The sequence below is a fragment of the Amblyomma mixtum genome, chromosome 4 (genome assembly GCF_055824585.1).
Source record: "Amblyomma mixtum isolate Tamu chromosome 4, ASM5582458v1, whole genome shotgun sequence".
Taxonomy (NCBI): Eukaryota; Metazoa; Arthropoda; class Arachnida; order Ixodida; family Ixodidae; genus Amblyomma; species Amblyomma mixtum.
The window spans coordinates 108,752,209-108,765,626 of NC_143015.1; the positions used below are offsets into that span (position 1 = coordinate 108,752,209).

The 13,418-nt window shown below is 47.8% G+C and overlaps 1 long non-coding RNA gene across 3 annotated transcripts; it reads right to left on the reverse strand.

The window, feature by feature from the left end:
• Positions 1–1,562: 1,562 nt before the first annotated feature.
• Positions 1,563–12,398, reverse strand: LOC149347794 (uncharacterized). 3 transcript variants are annotated; one of them, XR_016292664.1, is made up of 6 exons: positions 12,195–12,398; positions 7,451–7,557; positions 7,283–7,329; positions 5,722–5,769; positions 3,333–3,410; positions 1,563–1,826 (listed from the first exon to the last, which is right to left on the reverse strand). It is a non-coding gene; the product is annotated as an uncharacterized LOC149347794 (long non-coding RNA). The 3 variants fall into 3 exon arrangements; XR_016292665.1 differs by lacking the exon at positions 7,283–7,329; XR_016292666.1 differs by lacking the exons at positions 1,563–1,826; positions 7,283–7,329 and having other exon boundaries at positions 3,332–3,410.
• Positions 12,399–13,418: the final 1,020 nt, after the last annotated feature.

The following is a 13,418-nucleotide window of genomic DNA, read 5'->3' on the forward strand; positions in this document are numbered from 1 at the left end:
AAAATACAACGTGCCGAAATCCACTCTTCCAAAGACAATTTTAGTCTCTGTAGACTCCACAGGAAGTACAGGAGCTAAGCTAGGTGGTATGGAGTTTCAGCGACGTTTAAGAGCACATTCCGAACCGCTGCCTCGTTGACTGCACCGCAGAAGTGTGTGTCTGTCACCCAGACTTCGCGCACTTTTAGTGGGAAGCTCCCAGACACCCTTAGAGCGTGTGGGGGTAGCGGTCTCGGACTCGAAGGAGATGCCCTCGACTCAGCGTGGCAATCTCAGCGGAGACCAGCTACCAAGTGACAAGAGGTTTTTGGGCGTTCGGTGCCCAGCTTTCGCTGGTCGCAAGCCAGAGAATGGGTCGAAGCCAGAGGTTTACAAAACAAAACAAAGTTTATGCAGCAAAGATACGATACAGAGGGTTACACAATCACTAGTACAAGCACATACAAAGTGATTAACAAACGATGCAACTTGTGCAAAGTTAAACTCGAGAGAGAATACAATTCAACGGAAATATTACACCTAAAGTGCACTAAAACAAGCGAGAGAGATAAACAAACAAAACACAATTTGTTCACCGGGCACTGCGGCAGTCCGACGACCAGAGTTCCATGACGATGCCGTCCCGCAGACTGGCGAACGTTGCCTCGTTGGTCCGATGCTGGCCGAGTGGTGTTTTCCCCGGGAGTCGAACGGGCGCGCTTCTCCGAAGCTTAAACGGCGGTCCGGACTGACTGATAGCGGTCAACGTCCTTCTTTATAGGCTCGCTCTCCCGTCTGTTTGTTGTTCGCGCCCGAGTAGGCGCGCACATACACGCAGCCTTGGCAGTGCTGTCTCCCTTTCCTCTTCTCACCGGCCGCGCGTCCCCATTGGTCAGAGGTCGGGGGTCGCATCTCGAAGTTTCGAGCGTGTTCTTGAGTGGCGCCGACGCCGACGGGCGAGGGGGACGTGTCTTAGTGCACGCAAGGCTACGCCCTTTCCCCCCGTCAGCTGTAGAACCGGCTCGCATGTTCGAGAATAATCGGCGGGGATGACTCATTTCCTCGGCGTACGCCGCGGCGGTGGAGAGAGAGGCACGCGCTCGGCGGGGGCTTTCCCTCTACCCCGTCGGGCTCGCGCCGGCGAGACGCCGTGCGCGCGGCGGTTTTTCTTTGTTTGTTCCTAAAATGCGCCGAATTTTGTGACAGTGTCCCCTAGCTATGCCGCATCCATGGTGGCAAAAGCGTGTAGAACGGGACCAACGATGGCTTTCGTAAAGGTAGTTTGGTGGTAAGGATGCTAGAGAAAATAATTGATGGGAGATTTTGGCTCTGCAAGGCGAAAGCCTTTCCTAGCGCACTGTTTGGCACTGATTTCTTTTTTTTCCATTTTAATTGTGTTTTTTTATTTCTGTGTGCTGCAGGCTCGGTATCTCAGTCTCCTCTATACTTTTTTAATCGAAGTGGCATTATTGAAGATTACGTACGTATTGGTAGTTGTTGCTCTCAATAAAAATAAGATTCCAACGGCTCCTTTTGGATGTTGGGGTTCCCGGTCGTCGTAATGTCAAAACCAAGATTCAGTATGACACACCATTTAGCACGCCCTTTATTATAACATGCTTGATCGGCAGTATATTCAACACTACTTTGCTGTAGACACCCCTGCGATTACACGTTGTGAAAGGCGCCTTTTAAATGAGAATGTGAGACACTCGTGCGCCTTCATCGGGCTTGTGGGGTTCGTCGAGATGGGAGGACTGCTGGCGGAAGTAACTTGCTCGCACTCTTCTGCACACTGTACACCGGCTGTCGCTGTGGTACGTGCTTCTCGGCTGCTGAAGTTTTTCCTGGACACGGCGTTGTCGTCGAGGGTGAAATGAAGATTATTAGAATGCGAAACACTGAAAAGAACATTGCTGCAGCAAAAGATACTCATTCCCACCAATTGCCCGTAGAAGCACCTATCATCCACTCTATGTACGTGATTGGTCAGAAGTTTCCAGGCCACATGGTCTGCTTTTTAGCCACATGGCTTGGCATTTACGTCGCCCACGAAGATGACTATATCTATACGGAGTAGGAGAACCACCATTCTCACCTTTCACAACCTTGCTAGATTCACAGCGGTGCTAAGGGGGTAACTGTTCAAAGCAGACCCTGTGGCCTGGGAACCATCTATGTACATCTATAGGGCCTCCATATAAGCAATTTATAAGTTGGGTGTTCAGAAAAGGTTCAGTAACTGCCTCACTTCTCTTTGGACACCCCAACCAGTTTTACTACCAAGATCGCATAACGCGGTCATGTGTGCTGTGTATAGTAGTTGAGAAAAATGAGAAGCAAGAAATTTTATGCACAAGAATTGATCTCTGGTTACCTCTTCAGTAAATCTGGTAAATGTCTAGATATTATAGGCAGAGATGAAAACTAGTTTAACAGAAAAGGTCTGCTTGCCACGCAGGAATGAATAAAATGAATGCCTCAACTTTCTCATACTGCTCACGACCTACATGTATACAGTGTATACAGCCCGATTACACTGCATAAACAGTGCAAATAGAGTGCACGCTTACTAAGACAGGCTGGTCGTTGCTATTATCCAGGTTAATTCCGGAGTGGGACTGAAAAGTGAGTTAAATGATAGCGAGGGAGGCCTAAGGTCGCTCTTCTGCTTTGAAACACGAACCCTGAAGCATTTTTACACGCGTCAGTGACTTGGTTTTCAGTGACTTGGTTTAATGGTATTTAACTTCATACACCGAACCTATTACACAAATGCAAATGAAGTGGCAAAGGCATGCAAGACAGCTACTGCTCCTGAACGGCTTTGGTATATCCAGTGTTTAGTCCCGAAGCGACACATGGGCGAGGAGCGTTGTAATGGACAGCTCCTGATTGATAGCAATCATCTAAGGCTCTTCAACGTGTACTGACATCGTACAGCAAGCGGGATCGAACCCGCGACCTTGAGATAGCAGTCGCCACCACGGAGGTTGCTGAAAGTCTTAAATTGGCTGAAACCACTCACTTTGTGTCCAGAACTTTTTGTGAACAAAATTTTTCGAAACGTCACTGGAAACATTAAGCATGCTGGACATTAATAAATTTCTTTCCAGCATCTTTTAAAGTAGTGCGGCGTTCCCATTAGATATTTGCGCGTATGTAAGGACAGCTTACTCCCGTTTTACTCCCATACAGGCGTATTGCTGTTTACAGTGCACGGACAAATGCTATGATGTACACAACACTGAATGTGGCACATACTTGAAAGGATGCCCAGCTGTAAGATAAGTGGCTGCTGACACAGTGTATTAACCTACAATGGTGCTTTGCAGAAGTAGCTGCAAACTCACCTTTGCATTTCAGCGGAAGGCACCGCCGGGCACCATTTGTCGAACTGAGGGTACCACGTTCAGAGGATAGCGTTGACTCTGGAAAAGAGTGAACAGAAATTTGCAGAATACATCGTACACAATCTAATATACTATACAGAGGGATTTTCTTTTAACGTTTACAGATTCTTCTTTTAAACACTACGAGGGATACTTCGGTGTCTTCTGTGCAGCTGGATTGTACAGCAACAAGGCGGACAGAGAGGGTGACACAGCCCAATGATCAAATGATTATGTAACAAATTAAGTAATAGCATTTCATTGTCTGATTAAACGGGTAAGATTATATCAGAAAGGCGAGCACAGTTTTTTCATTTTCCTTAGATGCCAATGGGGTTAGAAATGTTGAACATCAAAATTATGCATTTCAAAGCTTGATGAGTTAGCCTTCCGCGTTGCATATTTATGAAACGTCGGTGCGCGTAGTACCGTCGGCGATATCACCTTAACTGCGTTTTCCTCGCAAAATACGTAAACGGTTTGTCTATCTGTTGCATTATAAATTCAAGTCATCTCATATAAATGTATCTTTGTTGCATTATAAGTTCAGGTGACACCGTTACAGAAATGTGCGACGCGAGAAAGACAGCTCAATCAGCTTTCAAATACGTATATCTCGAACGTCATTACCATAAAGACAAAATTAAAAACTGGGCTCATCTTCGATGCAGACGTCCTTTAATCTCGCAGTATAATCTTGACGCATGTAATGTCTGCCCTGCTGTACAAGCACCGGCACAGACCGCACTGAAGTGTATGAGTTTAAAAGGAAATCTGTGAGCGTTAAAAAAAATTGCCTGGTATGTACTGAGTACTCATAATCAATGACTGTTTCAAACGAATTTTTGTATCAGGAAACGGTAGATCTTAGTATGTAATGACAGAGGCACTAACCACGTACCGCAATTGGCTGATTTTGATGCCTTCTTTTCCCATGAGAACAGTCTCGAAATTGCATGCGGATTACAATCGGATACAATAAGTTAGGCAGCGGTTCAACTCTGCGGAACCGAGTTCCACGTGGCGAAAGCTACGCAAGCAAGCGATGTCTGCCAGGTGGTCAGAAGTGGCTTGCCGCAATGTTCGAAGATGTAGTTTACCATACGTACGCTCCTCAGCGCTCAGCGCACAGCTCTGGTTATATATGCCCCATACCTGACGTCACAACTGCGAACTAAATCATGTGACAACGTGATTACCACGTGGCGTTTTTACCATACGTCTGTGGACAAATTACAAAGTGAAAATTTAATGTCAAAGTTCAAAATCAAAGTTCAGGGTCAAAGTTGATGGTCAAAGGTGGTCAACCAAGTAAGTGGTCTACACATTTTTAAGAATATATGCATTTCAACACTAGCCAAGACTTATCTTACAGTTGTTTCATGGTCATTCGGAGGCTCAAAACGAAATGTGTCCCAGCTATAGTAGTGTAGCTTTCGCTACAAAACCGCAAGAACGCTTCTAAAGGCTCAGCGTCACTGCCATCACAAGATGGCGGTTAAACCTATTTACGTTTCCATGGTTCGCATCGAGTTATGCCCTGCTACGTATATAGACTTCTAGCGCAGCGCGTACAGCTACCGCTCACCGCGTAGTCTGCGCCGTCAGTGGGCATGCGCAGATCGCCTTGAAGGCGGCAGATGGCGCCATGTGCTGGCCAGCTAGGCTCACACCTGCCGTGTTGAAAAACCAATCTGCGCGTGCGCACTGGCTGCGCGCGGTAAGCGGTTCAGGCTATGCTAAAAGTAAACAGGAAATTGCTTTTCCGTTTTCGCCAGTATGAGTATGGGGTGCACGTTAGAATAGGGTAATGACGGTATTTTGATTCGAGCAAAATAGGCATCGCAGTGTAAAAACGCGCTTTTACAAAAGTGTTTCAAATAAGACAGCAGACATAGACCCTCCTCCCCCCCCCCTCCCCCATGTCCAACCCGTTTCTTCTGTCAGGATTGAACAAAGCAGAATATTTTAGCATGACTTCACGTATGACGGGACTGTGCAGCCTTCTTTGCTTTCACGGTGCAAATGTGTACATAAGAATAATACTAAGCCCTGCGCCACAACGCTCTGCCCACAATCTGAATGGCGACACTAAAGATGACACGTCATTGGCAGGGCGCACCTATTCGCTCAAGCAATCGTAAAGCTTGCTTTGCGACGTAAAACGCCATGGCCGCTTGAGGTGGCGGGACAGAATCTCGGGCAAGGCGGCCGCATTTTTTATAGCGACTAAATACAAAAAGCCCGCAGGCTATGAGTGCACGTTAAAGAAGAAAAGTTCGTTGAAATTCTTCTGGAGACTGCGGGATGGCAAAAGCAACGATATCGGGCTACGGACCCTTTCCCATACCTGTTGAGGATTGGATGGATGAACCTGGCAGGAGACAGGAGCAGTCAGCTGCGGTGGAAGATCAGATGACTCTCAGTAACAATCACGACTTTCCCTACTTTACTATTCCGGCGCTAAATTAAAACAATTATCGGAGCTCACTCTTTTACTTTTCCGGCACTAAATTAAAACAATCATTATTGGAATTCACTTTTTACTGCAGTTCGCCTTTTCCGACGCCTTTAGTTTACCTTTATTTATTTATGCACTCGTATTGACGCAGAATCAGGTGTATTTTGTTTAAAGGCAAACAACGTTTTACTGTTGTGCGCGGCTCGTATTTACAACTTACGAATGTCATTACGTCCTTTTAGCCTTCTCTTCTACACAACGAAAGCTGAATTCGGAATGTGATTAGTCCAGTCGTTCAAGCAGATCTGGCCGTATTACGCCTACTACTTCATCGGTAGTCAGCCACGCGCCACTCTATGAGACGCAATGTTCTTCAGCAGCTCACGCCTGCTCTGTATAGCTGCTATCTTAAAGCCTCGGCCGTAATGATCGCTAATATTCTTGCAACCCACAAGGCCCGTTCACACTTGCCCATAAATCCGGCGAGCGAAGCGGAATCGGCCGCTTTTGACGCCGAGCGAGGCGGAAAGCGGAGCGGCAAGGGCGATCGGGCTGGTCCGATTTCCGCCGCGCGGCGACAAACATGGCGGCGCCCTTCGAAGCCGGACCGGTCGCTTCGGATTGAATTCTCGTTGTTGCTGCCTTTTTCAGTGCGCTTACAGACCAGAAATTCGGCACAGGTCTTTCTCTTCGTCTCAGCTCGCCTCTGAGAAAAAGTATGATAAATTTGCATTATTTTTTTTATTCAGAGTGACGATTCTGCCGCTTCAAGGCTAACAGCAGAGTCGGTTTGTTGACAGTAATGGTTCCCGCCCTGACAACCAGGCGGCGCCACTATGGGCTGTTTTTTTTTTCGTCTGTGCTAGCATACCCTGAACTAAATGTGATAATGTGCCAGCGTTTAACGTACGTAAGCATGCATACGCTTACGGTACGTACACAGCGTAAATTTATGCTCTTTTCTCACTATATCTTTGTATGCCACTAGCAGCGACATAGTATGTAAAAGGGAGAAACAGCAGCGGCGCGGCGGTTCCGCCTCGCCTGCGCGCGAAGAACTGAGAACAGGTCCTTGTTGTTGCGGCGAGCGAATCCGCTTCGCTCGCCGGATTTTTAGGCAAGTGTGAACGCGCCTTCAGTGGTTGCTGTGACAGGGCACCCCTGGGTAAACAAATGCAATAAAGCCTGGAAAGCAGCACTCAGTGAAGGCTGGTTTAGATGCGCCTCCAGTGGTGCTGAGGTTCTTCTTACAGAGAGTTGCTTTTCTCCCTAATCCGCCTTTTTCTCAAGAACTGGTGCCCTCGGGGGGTGGCGAAATTTTTTCGCTACTGACTGAAGGCAAACACGCGGGAGACGATGGCACGATCTGCTTCTATGAGGTGCCAGCTACACCTGCGAAATGATGTGTGTTGACAGCTGCCACCATTTGTCGCATGCACCTGACACTAACCTGAACTGCGCATGAGCAGTAGGAGCTGCGCTTTTCGACCATTGGACCTGGAGGAGAAGAGGCGCGCATGCGCGGAGCGGCCGTGTGAAAACGATGGACTCTGGCGCTGGGTGGATGCTTCGCGATGCTTAGATAATACTACTGAAGAGGCCGGATGCATATACTTACGCTCTTATTCTCCCTGAGAAAGCCTATAGGAGTTGGAAAGTCCTCGTCGCGGTTTCCAAAGAGCGCCTTCGGCCCGTGTTTCCACATCGAATGCGCCGACAGCTTCTCTGCGAAGGCGAATGCACACGGTTATTAGACAAGAATGCGCCACAATATAGGTCGGCCCAACTTTACTGATTGGTTACTTTACTGGTCGCGCCAATTGCACGTTGACGACAAACTTGTGCTTCTATATACCAGGCGTTTCAGGAAAGCCCATCAATTATTTTCAAAGATTTTTTTTAGTACAGGTTTTATGTGGCATAGTGCACTCTAAACATTAATTAACCTAAAGAGGAGTAAAAAGAGTAAACTGTCCTTTTTAGCTCCTTGTTATGGGTTGTGTATGCAGCGCAGGTCCTGACGTAGGTTTCTATCTCTAAACACACGGAATACGTACGGTTGGCTACAGAAATAAATTCCCTACCCAAAATACGCGAAATTCGATCCCTTACGAAGATTTAACCGAGGTTTCAATCTTCTCTATTTGCTAACCTCAAGACTTCTGAAGCCGCCATTTAAAGGCCACCTCCTATTTTCTAACTACATCACGTCACTATGCTTTGCAGTGGGAATATTCCTCTATTGCCGAGGGAAGACATTCCTTATGTTTTGTGATAAAGTCTACTCCACAACTTGGCCAGAATACCTTGCCCATTAATAGGCTGTGCAATAGGGAACAGCTTACTCCCTTTTTTACTCCCAAATATCCTTATCCGTGTTTTGGAGTGTAATGCCGGTGCTGGTGGCCACCATAAAGTTAGTAACTCTAATAATTTTCAAAGACTACAAATGGGCACCTGGTTCCAATCAAGAGATTTCTAGCTCGCCATTAGGAATAACCGCACTAGTTTCTTGAAATTTCTCGCTGAATTCGAAAACCGCGCGCCTGCGGTGCTCGCCCTCAGCGATGACCATCAAACTGTGTCAATCCGTGGCGCACATGCCACGTGACCACCTCTGCCTCGCCTCGGCTGGTGCAGGCTGGACAGGGAGTGTCACCTGGCATATGCGCCACGGGTTGACGCGTTTAGGCGGACATTGCTGAGCGTGCAATCGAATTGCGCAAGAAATGGCCAGAATTTATTGAGCCACAAGGCCGAAAGTAATTTTGTTTTCAAAAACTAATATAGTCATTGCACTAATGGCCCGCAACAAATCTTGAATTGCAACAAAGTGCCTATCTCTAGTTAAAACTGGAGGTGTCCAGTTATGTTCATTTACTTTCTCCAAAATGAAGAGAAAACTGGTTTTCAAGGAAAGGATAGGGTGCAGTAACTCACTTATCTGTGGATTAATTAATTTTACTAGTATAACATGATGCGCCTCTTTTCTGGTGTTCGCAAATACTAGCATAACTTAGCCGAGAAAAGCGTCTATCTGCCTAAAAAAAATCCACTTTGCATGAAACGCCAGCACCCATTTGCACTAAGTATGTATTACAGTCTAGTTTTCGTTAACTGGCTCATTTGGTCAGAGGACAACTCAAGCATGCATTTAAACAGATACCGCCAACGGAAAGATGTCAGCTAGCATTTATGCTTTTTTTTTTTCACTGAGTGCTTTAGGTGTCCAGTTAGGCGCATTTCCTTTCCTCAAAATCAAGAGAAAGCTGGTTTTCAAGGGAAGGACACGGTGCAGTAACAATTATTCATTTTACTAGTTTGGTTTGGTTTACGGGCGTTTAATGTCCCAAAGCGACTCGGGCTATGAGGGACGCCGTAGTGAAAAGCACCAGAAATTTCGACCACCTGGGGTTCCCTAATGTTAGCCATTTCGCTCTCTTTCTACCCCCTTGCATATTTATGTAACTGATCCTGGCGTTAAATTTCTTTTTCGTAGTTTTCTTTCTGGGCCTCCTAGTAGCCATTTTGTTGGGCTCAGCCGCCATTGTTAAATTTACTACTTCGCTTCTACTTACCCCTACGCCCTGAGCCACCGTGGATCCCCTAAAAAAGCGACCGCTCGGCCTCCCAGGCGCCAGCCTATCTCTTCTCGTACCCTTCCACTGAAATGGATGCGATCTCGTCTAAAGCCTCTGCCCAAGCCTTCTCTGTGCACTTCCTTGTTTATGTCTACCACCTCAAAGCCTTTCTGGAGGCTTAACGTCCTTATCTCTCGATTAAGATTCACTACGTCGTTAGCAACCTTTCCATTCGTTCCTTGTACCTCCGGCACTGTGCACACCACGATCTGCGCTTGCTGTGCTATCGCCCTTATACCGTCAACTCCCTCAGCTAATCTTTTCACCACTTGTGCGGCGTCACCATTAAGGACATGATTTAGCCCCGCCGCTACCACTACCAAGTTACGCCTTGCAATATTCTTTCTTTTTTTCATTTTTTTTCATTTTTTTTTCATTTTGCGCCCTCTACAGAGATGATTTCTACAAGAAGCCTTGCGTGTTCCGTCACTGGACGCACGGGAGTCGATAATGACTCTGTATGCTGAAGGACGAAAATTTCGAGCTGGCTTTTGGCCATTTCAGGGAAATATTTCTATTTCTACTTCGTTTTTTTTTTCACCAGAGCGAAGGGACTCAATTGGGATGTGATTATCAACTCAAATTGTAAAAAGCAAAAAACGGACTTGGTCTTTAAGTCAAGAACAGTATGATGCAGTGCTCTGCTATTCTTCTTTATTCTAATAATTCAGTCAAGCGACAACAGGAACATAATACAAATGGAATAGAATTATTGAAAGTGGAATAAATCCCGATGTTACTACGTTTGCGAGGCACTGGCCCCAGTTTTCTGGTGGGAACCTTATCGGCACACTGCGGTCATTGCATGAGCGAGGCCTCTACCTACCCTTAAAAAAAGGACGAAAATTTCGAAACGCGGGCAACGCGAAATACGCAGCAAGCACCACTGCGTGCTCCTCTCATTGATATGCCTACTTGGTGGGAAAGTTGCGCGAACTGCGACAGTTAATACGTTTCCCGTGCACTGAGAGGGGCGTTGCAAAAGTCAGCAAATCAAGCTTGGGTGCCGCTCATATCACAGCCCATCGCATCTACGAGTCAAGTCGTATAACAAGCGGCCATATGGCGCAGGTGTTGACGCGCACTGCTGTAAAGCAGCTACGAGGTGACGAAGCAGAGGAAAGCAGGTGTACAAGATGCCAAAATATTATCTCAAAAGCCTCCACTACTAGAGGGGAATGTGTTACTCGCAAACTTAGCAATCACTGTGAACGTTTCCACAAAATATCCCGCGGTTTATAATGCAGGCTTGCCGTTCGGTAGCTAAAATATGTTTTGTTCAACAAACTTGAACATACTAAAACTTACGTGGCTGCGACCCGTGACGCTGCATAAAATGCTACTTAAACGTCGCGCGGAAGTTTTTGCACACACGATACGCCAGAAATATTGACGATGAAGAAGGAACGCCGACCAAAGAAAAAACAAAAACAGACGTTTCGGCTCCCGTACGGGAGCCTTGTTCACATTGAAATGAAGCAAGCAGCTCAGTGGCATTACATATGCTTGAAAAGAGGGCGCAGGGAGCGTGCGTAGATTGGGTTAAGATTTCCATCGTTGCGGTTGAGGGTGCGACTAGTAGTTTGGATGATTAATGATTCCAAGTGCAGGCGAGGGCGTAGCTTCTTTTCCGTTGAAAGCACGTGTGCCCGACCCCAGTCGATGTCATGGCCTGTAGATACTGCGTGCTCGGCGATAGCATTGGAATCAACTTTTTTGTTACGTACATCCTTACTATGTTCTTTTAGCCACCTCTCGAAGTTTCCGGTTTCGCCAGTGTATGCGTAGTCACACTCGGAACAGGGAACCTTATACACTACGCCAGGATATTTTTCTTTCGGAAGGGGGTCTTTGACGTTTACCAACGCATGGCGCAGTTTTCTTGTCGGAACGTGGGCGATATGGACACCAAAGGTGCGCATGATGAGCGCTTATGTCACCCAGCAGGCGATACTCCTCTGACACCCTTGAAACGTGCTCCCGTGCATACTAAGCGAGGCTTTAGCGCGCATCATGCGCACCTTTGGTGTCCTTATCGCCCACGTTCCGACAAGAAAACTGCGCCATGGGTTGGTAAACGTCAAAGACCCCCTTCCGAAAGAAAAATATCCTGGCGTAGTGTATAAGGTTCCCTGTTCCGACTGTGACTACGCACACATTGGCGAAACTGGAAACTTCCAGAGGCGGCTAAAAGAACATATAGTAACGATGTACGTAACAAAAAAGTGGATTCCAATGCTATCGCCGAGCACGCAGTATCTACAGGCCATGACATCGACTGGGGTCGGGCACACGTGCTTTCAACGGAAAAGAAGCTACGCCCTCGCCTGCACTTGGAATCATTAATCATCCAAACTACTAGTCACACGCTCAACCGCAACGATGGAAATCTTAACCCAATCTACGCACGCTCTCTGCGCCATCTTTTCAAGCATATGTAATGCCACTGAGCTGCTTCCATCATTTCAATGTGAACAAGGCTCCCGTACGGGAGCCGAAACGTCTGTTTTTGTTTTTGTTTTTTCTTTGGTCGGCGTTCCTTCTTCATCGTCAATATGTTTGTCCCCGACCAGACGAAATCAAAAGCCTTGATTTCCTTCAGCTGGGACCCCGTGTAACGAGCAAATGGGCCGGTACCAGCCGTACGTGTTCAAAGCATGTCATGAGTTAACGTTATCTCTATTACAGTGATCGTTAGTGCCACCGTCATTATTTTCCTACCTTTCCACACATAGCACTAGACGCGCACGAAGAGAAAGCCGCCCCATGAACATGGCACAGTCTTCTTCCCTGGAGGCTGACGAAGCGTAGAAGTGCCTCCATTGTAGTCGGAAGACGCCCGCTGCCCGGTCCAGCCACCGGAGCCGCTCCCCGAATGTACTCAAGGTGGTCGAACAAGAACTGGTACAGCGGGCCGGTGGAGCGGCTAGGTATCTCCTGCGAGAACACATAAAGAGAGACCGCAGTCACCAAATAGGAGGGGGGGGGGGGGGAGCTATTTAGCCAACGCCGATTCGATGCTTATGCGCGTATTTCTTCACTGTAAAGCAGCGGTACAAATCCTTGACTGCGTGGCGCGATATAGCTTCTGTCATTCGCCCTTAGCACGAGAGGATGGACACCACGCTATGTTTAAATAGATCACAAGACGCTGTGGGCTTCACGGTGTTGTGAGTTGGGCATCCCACCGCTGCCACCACTGTTGTGACATGGAGCGTCTCAGCCTGCTGCCTCTGTTGAGCAGAGCTGAGCGAAGAACAGTCGATGCGACGGTGAGTGAACGGACGTTTATATGTAGAGTATTTACAAGGCTTTTTACATCATATACACAAGGGCCGTGAGCACAACGGGCTAGGACGAGGTCCTGCGGAGAGCGTCTCTCTGGCACGATGGCGCGACTGCTGCCCGCCTGCTGCTGCGTCTCAGCGCGGCTCTGTTCTTATAGCCGCCGGTGACCGTTTCGTTCCTCTGCACCAGGCGTTCCTCTGCTCCAATAAGGTCACTCCACAGACCACAGTTCGGATTGGCTCGAGCTGACGCTATTGAGGAGGAGGAGGAGGAAGGGTCTGCGCCGGCGAGCCAGGATGACTCGTGTCAAGCCGTGCCATGGCGGCGACTCCGGGCTTGCTTTGAGCGACGGCGGGCGCACGGCTCTGGTTCCCAGACAGGTCAGCGGTATGCGGGTTCAGGCACAACAACGGGTACAAACTTGCGGACGGATAAACAAGGACCACACTCTTCGATGGTGCACAGATTACTTCGTGTGTGTTCGTGTGTTTGTGTGTGTGCGCCTGCGTGCGCGTGTGTGCTGGTTGGTAGGTTGGTTTATGGGGTTTAACGTCCCAAAGCGACTAAGGCTATGAGAGACGCCGTTGAAGAGGGCTCCGGAAATTTCGACCACCTGGGGTTCTTTAACGTGCACTGACATCACACAGTACACGGGCC